The sequence below is a fragment of the Phocoena sinus genome, chromosome 3 (assembly GCF_008692025.1).
Source record: "Phocoena sinus isolate mPhoSin1 chromosome 3, mPhoSin1.pri, whole genome shotgun sequence".
Taxonomy (NCBI): Eukaryota; Metazoa; Chordata; class Mammalia; order Artiodactyla; family Phocoenidae; genus Phocoena; species Phocoena sinus.
Genome location: NC_045765.1, coordinates 32,594,315 through 32,613,314, shown reverse-complemented (window position 1 = coordinate 32,613,314; position 19,000 = coordinate 32,594,315).

The window sequence follows — 19,000 nt, the reverse complement described above, 5'->3', positions numbered from 1 at the left end:
TACACTGAGTGGAAAATAAGGAAACAGAATGAGAAGGAGAAAGAATTAATCAGCTGATTGGAAGGAATGGCATGTCCCCATTTTCCCTATTACAGACTCCTGCCTTGTGACCTACCTGAATTTGGTGGAGACATGACAGGTGTCTTTTAGGGACAATTACCGCTGGTGGTTCCTGCACCTTTCCCAGAGGGTATAGTACTTCCGGGGCTCATCTTGGACCCTTACTCGGTCCAAAGTGGCTAAAGGCACCACATGTTTTCTCACCTTCATTCACCTACACGGGGACAAAGGCATTGAATGGCTGAGTGTAGAGGCTGTTGGCAAAGATATTTGCAAAGGGATGGAAACCACAAATAAAAGAAACAAAGGTTTTGTGAGAGGCCCCCCCAGAATTGTGTGGTGAAAGCCCTTGGAGCCTGCTGGTTTACTGCTGGTGATCTTCATGTGTAGAAGAGTGGACAAGGTAGGGGTGATGTGGCTCATCCCAGCGCCTTCGCCCTGCTCTACCTGCTGAATCAGGCGCCTAGAAAGAAATCGTTAGTTCTAACAGCTGAAGTTTTTCGTATTTCTCGTCTATTATACCGCCCCTTCTCCCTCCACATCATGGTCTAGTTTAAGTAACTGAGAGGCTTGTCTCCTGTCTCTGAGACCCTGCCTTGCTCTCTATCACAGCCATATGTGGAGACTGAGGGTATAAACAGAGCAGGATTTAGGGGAGTATTCAACTCCCTTCTCATTCAAACCCATTCTGTGGGGAAGACCGGCCACAGGAAGAGACCCGTGAAGGCAGAGTGGTAAGGAATGGCTGTGTGTCAGGCTGCAGCTGGATCATGGATAAATTCAGTGGTGGTGGAGAGGCAGTCTGGGCAAAGGGCACCTCAGAGGAAAAGCACTGAGACAGGAATTAAGGCAGCACTTTCTGGAACAACCAGGAGGTAAGCAATGCTGAACTGGGTTAGGACTAGAAAGAGAGGAAACTAGGACTTGAAATCAGACCAGTTTGATTCTAAAGTCTATACTTCTAACTTTAAGAATGTTAACATTTTGCCGTACTTAGCTCTCTGCATATTTATCTATCTATGCTAAATAATTTGCAAGTAAATTGCCAAATATCAAACCACTTCTGCCTAAATATTGTAGTGTACATATTGCAAAAATAAATAATTCTCGTACCCCCTAAGAAAACTAGCAACAAGTTTTTAATATCATCTAAATGCAGTCCACATTCAAACTTCCTTTTTAGTTTCATTTAATCTCAAACAGTCCCTAACCTTTCTTTTTCTGTTTCTTTTCAGTGATATCAACTTGTGAAAAGGCCTGGCCAGCTGTCATGCAGAAAGTCTCTATTCTGTACTGATCTCTCTATTTTCCCATGGTGTGAAATTGTCTATGCGCTGGCTTTCTTATCAACTGGAAGGTAAGTCTCTGATATGATGTGATTCAATTCTGGATGCAGTTTTTGGCAAGAATACTTCATAGGTGATGTTATGTACTCTTTCTGCACTCATCAGGGGGGGACTTAGGGTATCTCATTGTCAGTGATGCTAGCCTTGATCATTTAGTTAAAGTGGTGAACATCATATTTCATCTTTGTTAAGGCTCACTTTAGTTTTATTTTTTTTAATTAACAGATAATCTGTAGGATGATACTTTGGCAAGATGAGAATATTCTACTTGCCAGCAACATCTTACTTTATGGGCTAGATGATCCTTGTCTGAATCAATTATTGTATTGGAGCTGCAAAATTCTGATTTTATATTTCTATCATTACTTTTATACTTGCTAGCTTGTATTCTTCTATGCTTCATGCTTCTTGAAGTCACAAAACCAAAGCTTAAGTTCTCTTGGTTCAGCAAATGCCTTCAAGGTAAAAGTGGGCTTCAGTGTTCTGCTTAACTTTCTGGACTCCCGCCTTTGTTTACTTTTGGGCCTGAATATTCTATACTTTCTTGTAAAATCATCAATAGACTTAAGATATTTTTATATTTCACCTAGAATGTTTAGGGTGACTATAAATGTATTATTTTTATCTATGATTCTTTTAGTCTTTATTAGATTGAGCAAATTTTCTTTTTACTTTTACTTTTTCCTCCTCTGTTTGGAATTTCTACATTCTATATCTATGTTTTAAAAATTTAACATGCATATTTGACATAAAATCTAAAACTATTTACATTTCTTTTTACTTCTGAAGAAATTAAAGGCACATACTTTTACATGTTGCTTTCTGATATTTTAATTTTACCTTATTTTCCCTTCCCATTGGAAGTTACCTCTATTATTATCTTTTGTAGTGTTAGGGACTGAGTTGTGTGCCCCCAGATTAATATGTTGAAGCCCTAACTCCCAATGTAAATGTATTTGGAGATATGGCCTTTAAGGAGTTAATTAAGGTTAAATGAGATCATAATGGTGGGGCCCCAATCTAATAGGACTAGTGCCCTTATAAGAAGAGAAAGCGACACCAGGAGTGTGCATGCACTGAGAAAACACCATGTGAGGACACAGAGGGAAGATGGCCTTCTGGAAACCATGGAGAGATCTCACAGGAAACCAGCCCTGCTGGTACCTTTATCTTGGACTTCCAGCCTCCTGAACTGTGAGAGAATACATTTCTGTTGTCTAAGCCACCCACTCTGTGGTATTTTGTTATGGTAGCCAGAGCTGACTAATACAGATAGTCAAGGCTTCTTTAGATTCAGCAATCCACATACCACTTTCTCTTCTTACCACTCCTTCCTGCTACTCCTTCTGAATTTAACTTCCTCTTCCATGAAGTATATCATTTAGTAGTTCTTATAGCAGACCCTTTCTCTCTCTCTCTCTCTCATTCTTTACTGAAGATTTTTACTTTTTTCCTTATTCTAGAATAAGAGTTTAGCTGAGTAGTAATTATCAATAATTTCTTTTAATACTTTAATTTTATCCCAAATATTCTGGACTCTATCCATTGTTGCTACTGAAAAAAATTATTAAAGATGTAATTGTCTTTTTTTTAAGTCATTCTGTTTTTTTTTTTTTTTTGGCCACTTTCAAGACTTGTTCTTTGTCTTTATATTCAGTATGTCCAGGTGTAGATTTTATTTTACTTTTCTTCTATTTCATTCTGTTTGTTCCTTGAGGCTAAGGATTCTTGCATTTAGTCAGTTATAGGAAATTCTCAGTTGTAATATTCAATATATCACCTTTCTCCATTCTTTGTGTTCTTTTTGTATACTCCTACTAAGAATATATTAGACCTTGTCATTCTATTGTTGGTGTCTGTTAATTTTTCTCCCAGGTGTTCTATTTATGTGTGCTCACTGCCTAGTTAATTTCTTTACGGACACAGTTTACTAAATCTCTTTTCAGTGATTTTGGTTATTTCTAGAAATCTAAATTGTTTCTTTTTCATTTTTGCCAGGTTTTTAAAAATTATTTCTTTTTATTATAACTTGTGCCTTCAGTTTTCTTTTTACATGAATATTATATTTCAAAATACTTAACTCTGATAGCTTTATTATTGTAAGTTCTGTGTGTTTGTTGGGTTTACTGACATTTTTCTGTTACATGTTCCTTGCATATTCTGCATCTTTGTGCTTTGTGGGCTTATTGTTAGAAGACCTTGATCTCTGATAATTAATCTTTTAAGAAGGTTTTCATCTGCTTCTGCCAAATACCTTTAGTGATTATTATTGCCCCTTTGATGTTAATTTTTCACCTTGGTAGGGTCCAGATCAAGCAAGTAGTTTAAATCTGAACCTCTGGCCTATGACTTCCCAAGGGAGACTCTTTTACCAATCAGAATCCAAGCTTAAATTTCCTTTTCACTTCTTCGAACCACTTCCTTGAACCATAGTTACTCATTTAATAGCATTTTACTGCTTTAAAAATCACTCAACTGTCCTGCCTTCATCTGAGAATCTATGTAATAACATCTTTTCCTGTTTTGTATTCTCAGGACATTTAAATCCTAAGTTCCTTGATTATGAGAGCCATAACCCTCCATACAGCTTCTATGCAGTCAGCTCACATGCCAGTCCCTCTGCTTTCCAGTTTTCTTTTAGTTTTTGTCCCTTGGGGAGATCCAAATACATACACGAAACACATGCACATAGGTATGCTTTTATAACTGCTTGTTATATTCCATCCAGAATTTCTTTGTATTTGGCAACAGCAGGTTTTCAGTCAGTAATACTGTAGAAATGGGAGTCCGTGGTGGTTGTCATACAAATCCCAAATTGAATGGGCTCCCTTGCCAAAAGAAAGTTCTCAGTCAAAAGAACTATATGCAAAAGGCTAAGGATCACTTTGTTAGAAATATATGCAGGGTTGAGCAAGATAATTTCAACACTGAGATACTTTGACAGAAATCTTACTTTACAATTCATGTGAAGAAGACATTCAGTCACTGGTGTGCTCTAAAGCAGACAAAATAAACATAAGCAAACAACCCCCCACCCCAAAGCTCTATTTATAGTGCTTGCTGATTTCCATGGTGTAAATATTCTCACAAATGGCTGATTTCAAACTAGCAATGGATTGCCAGTTAACTCACAAAATTCCTGAAAATTTAATAACTGGTCCATGGAAACCAGTATGAACCAGTTCAAGCACATGACTGCATTTAATTCATATTCCTGGATAATTTTTGTGGTAGATGTGGCATTTTCACTTTTTTCTTGATTCTAGTTCTCTGTGTCCTAGTTTGTTGCTTTCGTGGTAAAGGAAAAAGAAATATTAAATTTAAATTTCAGACTATGCATCAGAACAGGGATCAGCAAACTTTTTCTGTACAGTGCCTAGTATAGATACTTTAGGATTTGCTGGCTACATACAGTTTTCTTTTGCATATTCCTCTTCTTTTTTTTTTTTTTTTATAAACTCTTTAAAAATATGAAGACCATTGCACAGCAGGCCCTTAGCTGGACTATAGTTTGCTGACCTTTTTCTCTGCTCTAGAAGCTTGGCATTATTGCTGCCGTAAAACAAACTTGTGCTGAAATTTCTGATAGATGACAGGAGAATCACACTCTCTGTTTCTTAGCTTCTTGAACCATTTCTACAGTTATCAAACCACGACGTTTTCTCTGGTATCATTGAGCTGGGACGGTCTATTTTGATCCTGTTTCTTTGAAACTGTATTTACTGTAAATGACAGCATATGTTACTAGGGGGAAAAGGTTTAATTTCTAGAATTTTCCATTAAAGTTATCTTTGAGATATTTGTTCTTTCCATTTTAACACTTTTTAAAGGCTTCCCAAGTAAACCAAAACATTAGAGTTTATGGATTATTTTGTCCTTATCCAAATGCTTGAGGCTATTAATTTTTCTTTGTATAAAAATATTTTTATATCCTTCCAAACAGAACTTAAGCTTACTTCCAGTGGTCAGTAAGGCTTGAAACTCCATGGCTTAACTGCTTTATATTATTTTAAGGACTGTAGAAATTGATGGATTATCATCAGGAAAATGAAAACAGTTTTCAGAACTACTTTGCTTAGAGAATTGAGCTTTTCAAGGCATACCCCCTCCTCAAACACCAAGTATTAATTATGTGGTTTAAGCTCCTGTTATTTCAGCAAAGAGCTTAAAAGACTGACTGACCAGCATGAAAAAGCAATAGAGCATTAATTGAACAGATTTGAAATAATTGAGTTCCACATTTGTTAAGAACATAATAAAGGATGTTATCAAAGCTTCACACGTGGATATACCATTCTGAAAACTGCTTATGAAAATAATAGACTTTGATGCTAAGAATGAAAAAATATATGCTTTAAAAATTCATTAGGAAACTTCCCTTAAAAATGAATTATAGAAACTTCTGCCTTATAGAAATACCTTCTGACAGGCTACAGTTATCAGTTTCCATATTTGTGTACAGTTGAAGCATAATTGATGAAGATACAGGGCATACTGTAGATTGAATACAGAAAATTCCATTTCTTAATAGAAGTCAAAACCAGAAATGAGATCAAATGAGATCAAGTGAGAGAAAGAGATGGCAACTGGGAGAAGGAAAATGAAAAAGAAAAATGTTTTCCTTTTGTCTGTAAAGTGAGTCTAGGCAGTAGAATGGAGATGGTTGTCAGGATAGGCAGCAAGAAATCAGAGTTGAAGGCACATTATAGATACTCTTTGTAAACTGATCACTGTGCTAGCTTATTTTAACTCAGAAATGTAGTCATCACAACTTTTAAGTTGAGAACTGTTTGGCGTAAAACGTTACTTAAGTAGTTAAGAAATTTACCTTTATTTTTAAAGTGAGCAAAAGCTTTAAAATACAAATCAATATTCATAGTTCCAAGAATTATGCCGAACTTGGTAATCTCTTAATAACTCATCAAAGGTTTTGCTGCTCTCTTGGTGAATACTGAGAAATAAGCATCTGTTTTTAAAGAGTGATGATGATAATTCACATGATGTGTATATTCTGAAACAAAAAAGCAGTTTCCACGTTTCATCAGTGATTGCCTTATAGAAGGTTGTCTCTAGGTTATCACACGTGAATGACTAAATTCTATGGTATATTACTTCTCTTTGTGATAAAAGAACAAGCTAGTTTACGTTTTAAATAATATGGCAGGTAAGGAAGATATTCGTCCATTCACTGAGCAGATGTTTAATGATTACCTCTTTGTTCTAAGCAATAGAAATAAAGCAGTGAATAAAACAAAGTCCATGCTTTTTTGGAGCTTATAATCAAATGTATTGGGTAGAAGGTAGGAAGGAGGAGACAGTAAACAATGAACACTTATACAATATATCAGTTGGTAATATGTTCTAGAAAGGAAAATAAAGAAGAGTAAAGCAACCAGAGACAGAATATGGTTGTGATTTTATATAGATGGTTAGAGACATCCTATCTGATATAATATTTCAGCAAAACTGTGAAAGGCTGTGTAATAGTTAATTTTATGTGTCAACTTGACTGGGCCACAGGGTGCCTAGACATTTGGTCAAACATTATTCCAGGTGTTTCTGTGAGGGTGTTTTGGATGAGATTAAGAGTTGAATTGGTAAGCTGAGTAAAGCAGATTTCCCTCCCTAAAGTGGGTGGGCCACTTTTATCAGTTGAAGGCCTGAGTAGAACCAAAGGACTGACTCTCCCATGAATAAGAAGGAATTCCTCCTGCCTGATGGCCTTTGAGCTGGGACATGGGTTTTTCCTGCCTTTGGACTCACACTGAAACATTGGCTCTTCCTGGGTCTTGAATTGGAAATTATATACACATCTTATTTGGTTCTGTTTCTCTGAAGAACTCTGACTAACATAGACTGTGAGCAAATGAGGCATTGGGATGTGGAAGAGAGCTTCAGGCAGGGGGAAAAGAGGGTGCTAAGGCCCTGAGTGAGTGGGAAAGCAGAAAAGAGATGTGAGGTTGTGGAAGTAGCTGAGGCAAAGCTACATAGAGCCCATAGGTCATAGTAAAGGACTTTGCTTTAATTTTTATATAGGTAGGTATTTTGAGTGTTTCAAGTAGAGAGATAATTCAAATGGATCCCTCTGGCTCTTATTTCCTGAAATGGGGAAGACTAGGGACAGTCGATACGAGCTATTATGAATGAAGTTAAATGTTTGGTTCTGCAGATGTTAATTCTGAGATTTCTTTTGGACACCTAGTCACCATTATATATCCAGCTGATGGAAATATTTCTGAGTGTAGGGCGGGTTGAGGCTGGAGAGGTATAAAGATGGTATTTAAAAATGTGGAACTTGATGATGATGATATATAGAGTTTACTATGGGACAGGAACAGTTTCAGTTCTCAGAACAACCTTGTAAGGTAGGTATTATTAATATTTCCATTCTATGGATGAGGACGCTGAGGCAAAGGAGGTTATGTATCTTCCCTATAACATACTTACACTTAGTAAGTTATGGAGTTGGGATGCAAACTCAGGCAGACTGACTTCTAGAATCATGCTATGATGCCTCCCACGTGAGGTTCTTTAGGAACTGTGTATACTTAGAGAAGAGCTCCAAGGATTGTCCTAGGATAATACAGTAAACAAAGGTCAGGAAAATGAGGAAGAACCTACAGGGGAAATCAAGAAGGGGCACCAGTGAGGTCTAACGAGAACTCAGAAAATGTCACCTAGGAAGCCAAGGAAGGAGCATATTTCAAGTGAGTGAATCATCAAGTCACGTATGGTGAAGACTGAGAAAGGGTCACTTGGTTTTCCAACGTGGATTCTCTTGTTCAGCCTGATTGGAGATGTTTCAAAAGAAAATGGGCCCTGTCTTCGTTTCCAAATACCATTCTCCACTAAAACGAATGAATCAGGGTTCCTTGGAGAAGTATCTGGGGCTGGGGCAAGGAAAGTACAAGATGAACCCGGAATATGATGTGGCAGAAAGTGAGGATGTAGTCGATGAGTGATGTTTCCAAAGGACATAGGAGCAAGTTTGAAGAGACCTCCAATAGCCAATACGAGACAATTTGAGCACCAAAATAATGATAGCAAAGGATTTTAACCTATTGAATATGAACCCATGAATTCAAATTGGTGTAATTAGTTAACTAAACAAATTAAAGAGAAATCTCTTTCTCACAGTTTGTCTTCTCCAAACAACTAATAAATGTAGAAAGACTAATAGAATTAGAATTATCATTTGGCAATTGTAATAATGATAATTAGTTCAAGCAAAAATTATTAATGGATATAAAAACCAGTGGGTGAAAGTTTAAGGAGTAACAGAATATTTACATAGTCTCAACTTATCTTCTTGTAAGACTTATCAGTTACAAAGGGTAAACTACTAACTTTGTGGTAGAGAATCCTGGCTGACACCACTTTATCCAATTAGCCCCAATCATGGAACTAATCAATAGGGTGTACTTCCTGATACAATGCTCTAAGAAGAACTTTACATCACCTTATCACCTCTGAGGTGCTCCTGCCAAAAGTCCATAATATGAATCTAATAATGAGGAACCATCACACAAATCCAAATTAGAGATAATTCTCTGTATAACTGGACTATACTTTTTAAAGATGTCAAGTCTTGAAACATAGACTCAACAAATGTTTAGATTAAAGGAGACTAAAGTGATAACGCAACGGAATGCAATGCGTAGTCTTGGATATTCTTTTGCTATAAAAATTACTAGGACCATTGGCAAAATCTGAGTAAGGTCTGTAGATTAGAGAATAGCCTTGTGTTTTTGTTTTTTAATAATTTGATATGCCTTAAAACATATGTGATATGCTTTGAAATAACATGCTTGACACTGGTTAAATGTCTAGGCAGATATTCTTCATGCTTGCTAAGCGTTAAATATTAATTATTGTAAACTTATTATAATATCTGTTGGTAATATATCTGTTCATATCATCATCAAGCTTATTGAATATCTGCTTTTTAGATTGAACACTGCCCTTAGCATCAAGGATACAAAAGATATCTGGTGGGGTCATTACTCTCAAGGGTTTTAACACTTTATTTAGGAGAAAGGATGCACATATGGATATTTAAATATCAATGCAAAATAGCATATAGTAAGTGCTGAATGAATGTTGCATGCATACCATACTATAAGAATTTAGATAAAGTAGTTAGACCAAGGAATGAGAGAATGAATTGGACAAGGAAATCGAACTCTGCTTAGCGTGTGGAATTAGCTAAATTGCTTTTCTTTTCTAAGGCCGCACTGTCCATCTGTGGCATTGAATAATTATAATACATGCCTCATAGTTTAGCTGTTACCCTTCCTCACCCACCATGGTGCCCTCTATGAGGGCAAGGCCCGTGTCAGCCCTGGTCAGTATTGTATTGCCACTTTATCCAGTTGAAAAATTATATGTGGACTGCATGAATGAAATTTATGAGAATTAGAAATGATTTTTAAAATCTGATGTCTTAATACTGAGGAAGAGAATTGTTATATAATGAGGATATTCCAACTGTAGCATCTGGTAGATAATAAGAATAATAATTCTGTTTACTAAGAAGCTGCTGTCATTACCATCACCAAACTCTGACACTATCTCTGAGAGTCTTGAAGTAAAGGTGATGCTTCTAAGTGTAGAAGAGAGGAGCCAACAGGCAGAAAGAATCTTGTAAACAGAGTTCCTCAGGGAGTGGAGACTGTATTTATTTATTTGTTATTGGAGTATAGTTGATTTACAATGTTGTGTTAGTTTCAGGTATACAGCAACGTGATTCAGTTATGCATATATATCTATTCTTTTTAAGATTCTTTTCCCTTATAGGTTATTACAAAATACTGAATATAGCCTCCTGTGCTATACAGTAGATCCTTGCTCGTTTTCTGTTTTATACATAGCAGTGTGTATATGTTAATCCCAACCTTCCAATTTATCCCACCTCCCCTTACTCCACAGGTAACCACAAATATGTTTTCTATGTCTGTGGGTCTATTTCTGTTTTGTATATCAATTCATTTATATCATTCTTTTTTTTTTTTTTAAGGTTACACATGTAAGCAATATCACGTGATATTTGTCTTTCTCTTTCTGACCACTTCACTTAGTGTGATCATTTCTAGGTCCATCTTTGTTGCTGCAAATGGCATTATTTCATTCTTTTTTGTGGCTGAGTAATATTACATTTTGTGTGCATGTGTGTGTGTGTACACACACCACATCTTCTTTATCCATTCATCTGTTGATGGACATTTAGGTTGTTTCCATGTCTTGGTTATTGTAAATAGTGCTGCAATGAACATTGGGGTGCATGTATCTCTTTGAATTACGGCTTTGTCAGGATATATGCCCAGGAGTGGGATTGCAGGATCATATGGTAGCTCTATTTTTAGTTTTTAAGGAAACTCCATACTGTTTTGTATAATGGATGTATCAATTTACATTCCTACCAAAGTGTAGGAAGGTTCATTTTTCCAGCATTTATTATTTGTAAACTTTTTGATGATGGCCATTCTGACCAAAATGAGTTGATCCCTCATTGTGGTTTTGATTTGCATTTCCCTAATAATTAGTGATGTTGAGCATCTTTTCAGTGGAAGAAGTAGAATGATGCAGTTTGTCCAGTGTAGCAGTGGGAGTTAAATTTAGAGAGGGAGGTAGGGTAGACCTGTCACATCTTGAATTTTAATTGAGGAGATTGGACTTTATCCAGTGTCTAGTGAGGAAGCATTAAATTCTGAGTAGGTGATATAAGCATTGGGAAGATCAATTTGATAATAAAGTAATGAAATTATCAGAGGTACATTTTATTATTTTAATGTAACTATAGCTACCTACTATTAAATATATTAGAAATTTTAATATTTTGCCAGTAACAGTTGCTTTTTAAACATTGTCTTTATGATAGATAATTATCTTGCCAAAGACTGAGATACACCAGGCAAATCTTGAAAGTGGTTTATCCTAGAGGCTAAAGTGGGTTATGTGTAACCCCTGGCATACTTTTATTTATTTTAATTGTGACAGATATTCAGGACATTTATACTGACCACTGTATTAATGACTGTCATAGTTAAATTTACCTGGAAGCAACAGATATGCCCAAGGAAACTTATTGCTTTATAAAAAGTTCATCTGAGTGTCTTCTGGACCCAATGAAACATTTAGGTTCTTGGTTATGTCTCAAGAGTATAGCAGAGTATAGTAAATGAACTTAGAAAATGCAAAATTGCTACATTTCAGACGGTTGTCATAAGTCATTTGTTACATGCTGACTGCACCCATAAAATACTTCAATTTTGTATATTTCCTTAGGGAATGCCTCTCTTCCACATACAAATAAGAAAGACATTTGTTTGGGAAAGTCTTAGCAGATGATCAAGCAAGGTGGAAAATGTGAGAAGGATGCAGAAACTGGGAACTTTCTATCATGCAAATGTTTTCCTAGTTTTGCCTATTTAGAGGGAGAGGCCAACAGAATTCCTGTCAGAAACTCCTATCTGTTATGCTTCTAAGGACCTTATTGACTTTCTTGGTGAATGCCTATTTGCAAGTAAAATATTCAGTTGGTTCATCTTTCTAAACCCACAGAATTGCACAGGGTATCTGTGTTATGTAGCCGATGGAATATGTGGACTGATTGCATATTTTGATGTGAAATTATTTAGGCTTCTTTCAAATCACTGCCTCTGCCCTGAGTCCTGGAGCTTGTGAGATTCTGTGTGCACCGTATAAGAATGGAGTCTCTATTTCCACAGCCCTCTGAGTCTTCTGAAAGTAACCCCCCCTGGACTTCAAAGCCAAATGTTCTGGTGTCTTGTCTTCTGATTGCAGGACCCCCAGGCTGGGGAGCCTAATGTAGGGCTCAGACCTGTTGCTTTTTGGGGAGAACCTCTACTATTGTAATTATCCTCCTGTTTGTGGGTCACCCACCTGGGGGTATGGGTCTTGCAACTCCACCCCTCTTACCTGTCTTGTGGTTCCTTGTTTATATCTTTCATTGTAGAAGATCTTTTCTGCTAGGTTCTGATCTTTCTCATCAATAGTTACTCCGTAAATAGTTGTAATTTTGGTATACCTGTGAGAGGAGATGAGCTCAGGGTCTTCCTACTCTGCCATCTTGGCCCACTCCCAATTTTAATTGATTTTAATTCATTTCCTACAAAGGAAAATAATTAGCATATAGTAATGTCATATTTTAATATACATCTTCCTGCTATGAGAAAAAGCCCATGAATATAGTTTAAAGACTACCTTATACTGAATTCTTTTGTGAGACAGGGAAGCATAGTTACTTTCTATTTTAAAGACCTCCTTCAGGGAGCCCCCCTATTGCATGGGGGGGGGCTCATGTTTGTAGGGGGAGGTGAGAATTCTCAGGAAGCAAATTTTTCGCTTGGTAGAGAATGATTCTCTCGTATAGGACTTAAATCTCAAGTCTGCAGTAGGTGATATGTGACTTAAGAGCCTTAAGGGAGGTGATTTGTCACTGAATGGTGCAAATCTTCAAAGGGACTAGCAAGTGAAGTGGAAAGATATCATCCTATGTGCCATCTTTGTTCAGAAGGATTCTAAATGAGCAGTTGTTCTGAAGTGGAGTTGTGGGTTTAAGAATGGTTTTGCCACTTATCCGGAATCTTGAAACATGCCACAGTGGCCATGTTTTCATTCCTTGACAAGAAAATAATGAGAAATGTTTTAGATTTTTACCTCTTTTGCGAGGACGGTTTTCTAGGAAGCTTGATTTTGCCAGTCCTGTTATTTTTGCTTCTGTCTTTATAGAAGTTACCATGGTGGCAGATGTCTGGTGAAAGTCCAGTAATTTGGCTCCTATTGTATATCATATTTATCTCTAAAGTAGCTTATCACTTTTTATATCTTAGGGGAAAATCAAGGTTAAAGGAACAATGGACTCCGTTTTCTTCTATTAATTCACATGGGTAGTTGCCCGTGGGTGTTGATGCCTCAGTAGCCATATAACAGTGTTTGTTTCACCTGTCTCATTAACAGTGTACAAGACAAGAGCCTGTCATTGTATAGAGTGCATAAAATGTGTAAGTACTTTTTGATAATTTTATTCAGCCTTATGTTTGTTGCTGGTGTAAATGGATGTTAACATGATATACTCCTAGTTGAGAAGGTATGGCGTTCTTACTGATTAAAACTGTGTCTTTTCTACTATCATCTTGCAAATACCAGGAGTTCTACCAGTAGAGGTACTTTCATTTGCAGTATTCATTGTGTTTTCAAGTGGTTTTTTAAGATGCAGTTAGAGCAGTAATAAACAACAAAACATTTCCTTTAAGGTGGGAGTGGTAGAGCCCATGAAAAAGCACTGAACGTGATTTTTTTGGTAGGTGAAAGGTGTCAACGGTATTTCATAATTCTGCCATTTGTCATCATTGCACTTGGAGTGCAAGGGTCTATTTATCTATCTAAAGAATGTTTGTGTCCCCCAAAATTCATATGTTGAAACCCTAATGCCAATGTAATAGTATTAAGAGGTAGGCCTTTGGGAGGTAATTAGGTCCTCAGGGTGGGACCCTCGTGAATGGGATTAGTACCCTCATAAGAGGAGGCCAGAGAGCTAGTTAGCTCTATTTTTGCCATGTGATGACACAGCAAGAACACCACCATCTGTAAACCAGGCAGAGGGCCCTCCCCAACCATATTGGCACCCTGATCTTAAACTTCCAGCCTCCAGAACTTTGAGAAACATATGTTTGCTGTTTAAGCCACCCATTCTGTTATAATTCGTTATAGCAGTCCAAATAAGACAACATATATATTAGCAATCCCTCAACTTTAAACCTATCCTCTTTATGTATACATTTTGGGAGTTTTTCATCTAATTCTTAATGGTTTGGCAATGAGCCCCAGTACTTTTAAAAGAGAACAGATTATTTGAGAAATGCACATGGGATGTTAGGATCACTATGATTCCCTATGAAAAGACACATCGTGTTCACTAAGGGGGCTTGTATTATGAATATCAGTAATCAGCCTGTGGTTAAAAGAACATGTAATATGAATAAGTGAAATTTCTTTCTGCCTACCTTGGGACTCAGGCAAGATGAGTAAGGTACAAAGAACTGAGATGGGAATAAAATTATTCTCTTATTTTTTATTTCTGCACTACATATTTGTTTACACAAAAAAGAAAAGGGGAAACATAGAGTTATTAAGATTCTCTCTTTAAAATACACGCTCAGCCAAATGAAAGAACAAATGTAGACCCTGAGCATAGATTTCCTATAATCCTGGCCCAAGTGTTGAGGCTATAAATTATGTAAGTAGCCACATAACAAAGCAGTATGAAGCCCAGGTATGCTTACAAAGGAACATTCACACCAGGCCCTGGCAACTTGAACCTAATTTCTACTGAGACCCAATTGACTGATGAAAAATGATTGCTGGCGGGTATTATTTCTTTATCTTTAAAGAGTGACATATTGTGCAGCATTGCAAAATATCCAAAAGCCACTGTGGATAAGCAAGCCAGATCTTATTTTGCTATCCAAACTACCTGAAGCTTTGTGTGCAGCAGACCTGGTTTATCAGCTCCCCAAGCAGATTGGGCCCCTTAGGGCACTCATCTGATTATGGGTAATGTAATCATTGCTTCCAGGGGGTTGTGAAATTTGACAAGCCCTGTGGTACAATGGTCATTACTGAAAGGGAGGGTTTGACTGCATGCAGTCTAACTTCATGGTTTCCATAACTTTTTTCTTGCTCCTAAAGCAACCTGAAACCTACCTGGTTCCTTTATTTTCAATCGATGGCCGAGCTCTTCTTCCCAGACCTCTCACTTTTTCCTTTCCTTTCCCTTCTCTCCCTCCCTCTCTTTCTCTCAGTCTCTTTCCCTTCCCTCCTTTCCTTTCTTTTCCTTCCCCTTCCCTGCCCTTCCCTTCCCTTCCCTTCCCTTTCCTTCCCTTTCCTTCCTTCCTTCCTTCCTTCCTTCCTCTCTCCCTCTCTTCCTCCCTCTGTCCCTCCCTCCCTCCCTCTGTCCCTCCCTCCCTGCCTCCCCCCCTTTCTTTCTTTTTCTTTCTTTCTCTTTCTTTCTTTCTTCTTTCCTTCCTTCCTTCCTTTCTCTCTCTATTTCTATCTTTCTTTTCCTTTCTTTTTGTGAGAGAGGAGAAGAAACAGACACTAAGGATCCTTTTTCAGAGGTAAAGATGATTCATTAATGTTGCACTTGACAAGTTTAACACAAGAGCACTCACCAAACAAAATTGATTAGCTTTAATACTATAACGGTACATCAGGAAAGCAGAATGTTTTGTTTCCCTTTGCCGGAAAATCCCTTGCTTAATTTTCTGTGATTTCAGTTTACTAATAAATCTCCATCTTGAGGAACATTTTGCTGTCCCCACCCTCTTTTTGTTCTTAGACTGCATGTTGAAGAAGGTAGTCATATATTACAATCAATTTTATGAATGTTGTAGACTAGAATAATCACACATAACCATGAAATAAGCTTATTTTGTTATTCTTACAGAGGAGAATATGTTCTGGTAGATTCTTAATATTTAAGTTGAGCAGAAATACAGGGCACTTATTTTTAGGGATAAGTAGATGCTAAAAATGGAAATGAGTAATGTATTCATAAACATTAACAGTGTTTATAATATTGGCTAGTAAGGTCTGTATAAAAGTCTTGATTATGTTCATAAAGATATCAGAGGAGAAAGAAAATAGCCTTGTGTTTGCGTTGTATGCTTACGCGGATCAGGATTCCCAATCATCATGTAAGTTGTGGAATAATTTTACATTTCCTCTTTTGTATGGGCTCTTATTTATATTGATAAGTAGAGACTTCCTTTTCCTGTTTCCCTGTCGAAGTAACTTACAGTCTCATTGTAATGTAGCAAGCAGAACTAACTTGGAGGCAAGACAGTTTTCCTAATAAAGTATTAAGCCACATAACGTAACACACTTTACAATCTCTTCCAACTGTCAAGATTCTTGTAGTGAATCAAAATGAGAAACACACAATTGGGTTATTAATTAAGAAGAATAAAACTGCATTTGCTGAAACCTAAAATTATTTTACATCTTTAGGAAGAATGTCTCAGGAAAAAATGATAGTAAATTTCAATTAGAAAATAAATACCACCCTATACACTTAGTTGTTGTAAAATGAAATATACATAGCTTGACTGCTATTTTATTGAATGCAGCCATATGTTTGAATGTTTGCCTCATTGTCAAGGGGGTAACTGGTTGCAGGAGGGTGCTGCTGTGAATAACTCAAGGGATGTTGTATAAATGTAGATTTTCTATTCCAGAGCAAAGTTTGGGAAACAGTTTCTTGATCATCTGTCAAATTCAATGTAATAGTCTTGATAAGCATTGGGTGGAAGATCACTGTGACTTTGACGTGTGTCGTGGGGAGGTTAGTGTTGCTTTCTCAAGCTCTTCTCTGTCTCTGTGTTGATCACACTTTGGAAAGCTCATATCCAAATATCTTGGACTGTTTTAACAAAATACCACAGACTGGGTAGATTAAACAACAGAAATTTGTTTTCTCACAATACGGGAGGATGGAAAGCCCAAGAAAAAGTATCAAGGTTTTTCTCTTCCTGGCTTGGCTTCTCGCTGTGTCCTCACATGAGGGTGCGGGAGGGAATTGAAATTTAGGATTAACGACAAAATAGATTTAATTAGGGACACTGGGATTGAATAAACAAAATATGAGTCTGGTGCAATAACTCCCATACCCTCGAGTGGCTACTCATGTCACATAAAGTGAAATCCACTCTGTGGAAGAATGAAGATTTTTATGATCTAGCCTCTGTTGATAGCTCTTATTTTGCCCTGTTCCCCCTTTGCTCACTCCAGCCGCTAGCTCTTCTGTCTGCTCCTGGAAGAACCCAAACTTTTTCCTGCCTTAGGGCCTTTGCACAATCTATTCTTTCTTTTTAGACTGTTCTTTACCTGAATTTTGTATAGCTTCTTCCTTGTCATTCAGGTTTTAGCTCACATGTCCCCTCCTCTGAAAAAGACTTTTTGACCACCTTATCTTGGTAGGATATTCCCACTCACCCCACTTACTGTCTCATCCATTGCTAGATACCATCACCGCTCCTCACAGCATTAACACTGTTTAAAATTATGCTGTTTATTGATATTTTTCTATCTTTCCCCTCCCCATCCATTTGTACTTCTCTTGAATATAAGCTGTATGAGGGCAGGAGTCTTGTCTGTTTTGCTCACACTGTTTTCCCCAAGACCTAGAATGTACCTGCCACAGAATGGGCACTTCATCCACATTTCTTGACAGGGAAATAGTCGAATAAAGAAATTTTTCGAATCGCTTTTAAGGTCTAGTATTACTGAATATTATATATATTCAGATATATTTTTGGATGCCTCCCTCCTCTTTGAATGTGACCCCCAGGCCTCCCTGAGAAGATGAGGGCACAGTACCCCCTTGAAAATAAAGTGTTGGAAATATATTTGTATTCCTTTATCTCAAGCCACTTATTGAAACCCAAGAGAGAAGCTTAAAACACAAATCCTATTCTTTTTCAAAAAACACATACTCTCATATCTTTGTGAATGTGTCACTTGAGATTTCAGACTTAAATGAATAATTGTTTCCTATTCTTATTTTCTAGATATGAAAATATTTTAAGAGAAAGGATATCCACATCCCTCAGCTTGAAAGTGCATTACTGATTCCAAAAATACTTGCAAAGCAGAGTAATAGATAAAAACTCCACAGAACTACATTTTATTTGGCAGTCTGAGACTTTTTTCAATGACTGCACAAAAGCATTAAATAGAAATGGCCTAGGGATAAGGCATTGAATCAATATGCACCAGTAAGTTTGTGAAATCAATTTTTTGCTCCTTGGATACAGGAAAATTGATGTAACCGATGCTGTGTAACTTCTATTAATTGCCCACAGTGACAGAAAATTTATCAATTACTTATTGACTTCTTCGAGAGTATGGGAAAATGGCAGTAGCTCCAAAGTTAAGCATATAATATAGAAACCTTCCCTAGCTGAATGAAGGTGTAACTAGAAACAGATCAGATTTTTAAATGTGTGTCTTTGTATTTGGTTTCACGTATACACATCTCTCTCCCAGTCATGTCCTGCCTCAGAAGTTCGATATCTTAGAGATGTCTATCCATTAAGGTTTCTGATAGAATTCCTGCTAATAACATTAGTAGTCAACATTTTCTGATACTTACCATGTGCTAAGCATAGTGCTGATCAACAGTCACAGGGATTGGTACAATTATTACCTTCAGATAGTGTCAGAAAAAGAATGTATTCTGCTACAAGCCGTGAAAAACCTAGGAGACAGAAGCTTAAGCAAATGACATTTAGTTTCTATGTATAGTGTCCAGGGCTGGTGGATTTTGCATGTGATGTTGTAAGAAATCCCTCGATCTCCCTACTTTGCCGTCCCACCCATGGTGTGTGATGTGCTTCCTCATCCACAGTATGGCTGCTGTTCCTCCAGGTGTGGTGTCCACATTCTAGATAAGCTGTAGCAGGGAAGCATGAAGAACAAAGGACCAAAATGGAATGCCAGCTGACTTTGCCCCTGTTTGAAAGTGTTCATAGAAGCCCCTCTCAGGAACTTCCTTTTACTTCTCAATGCCTAAA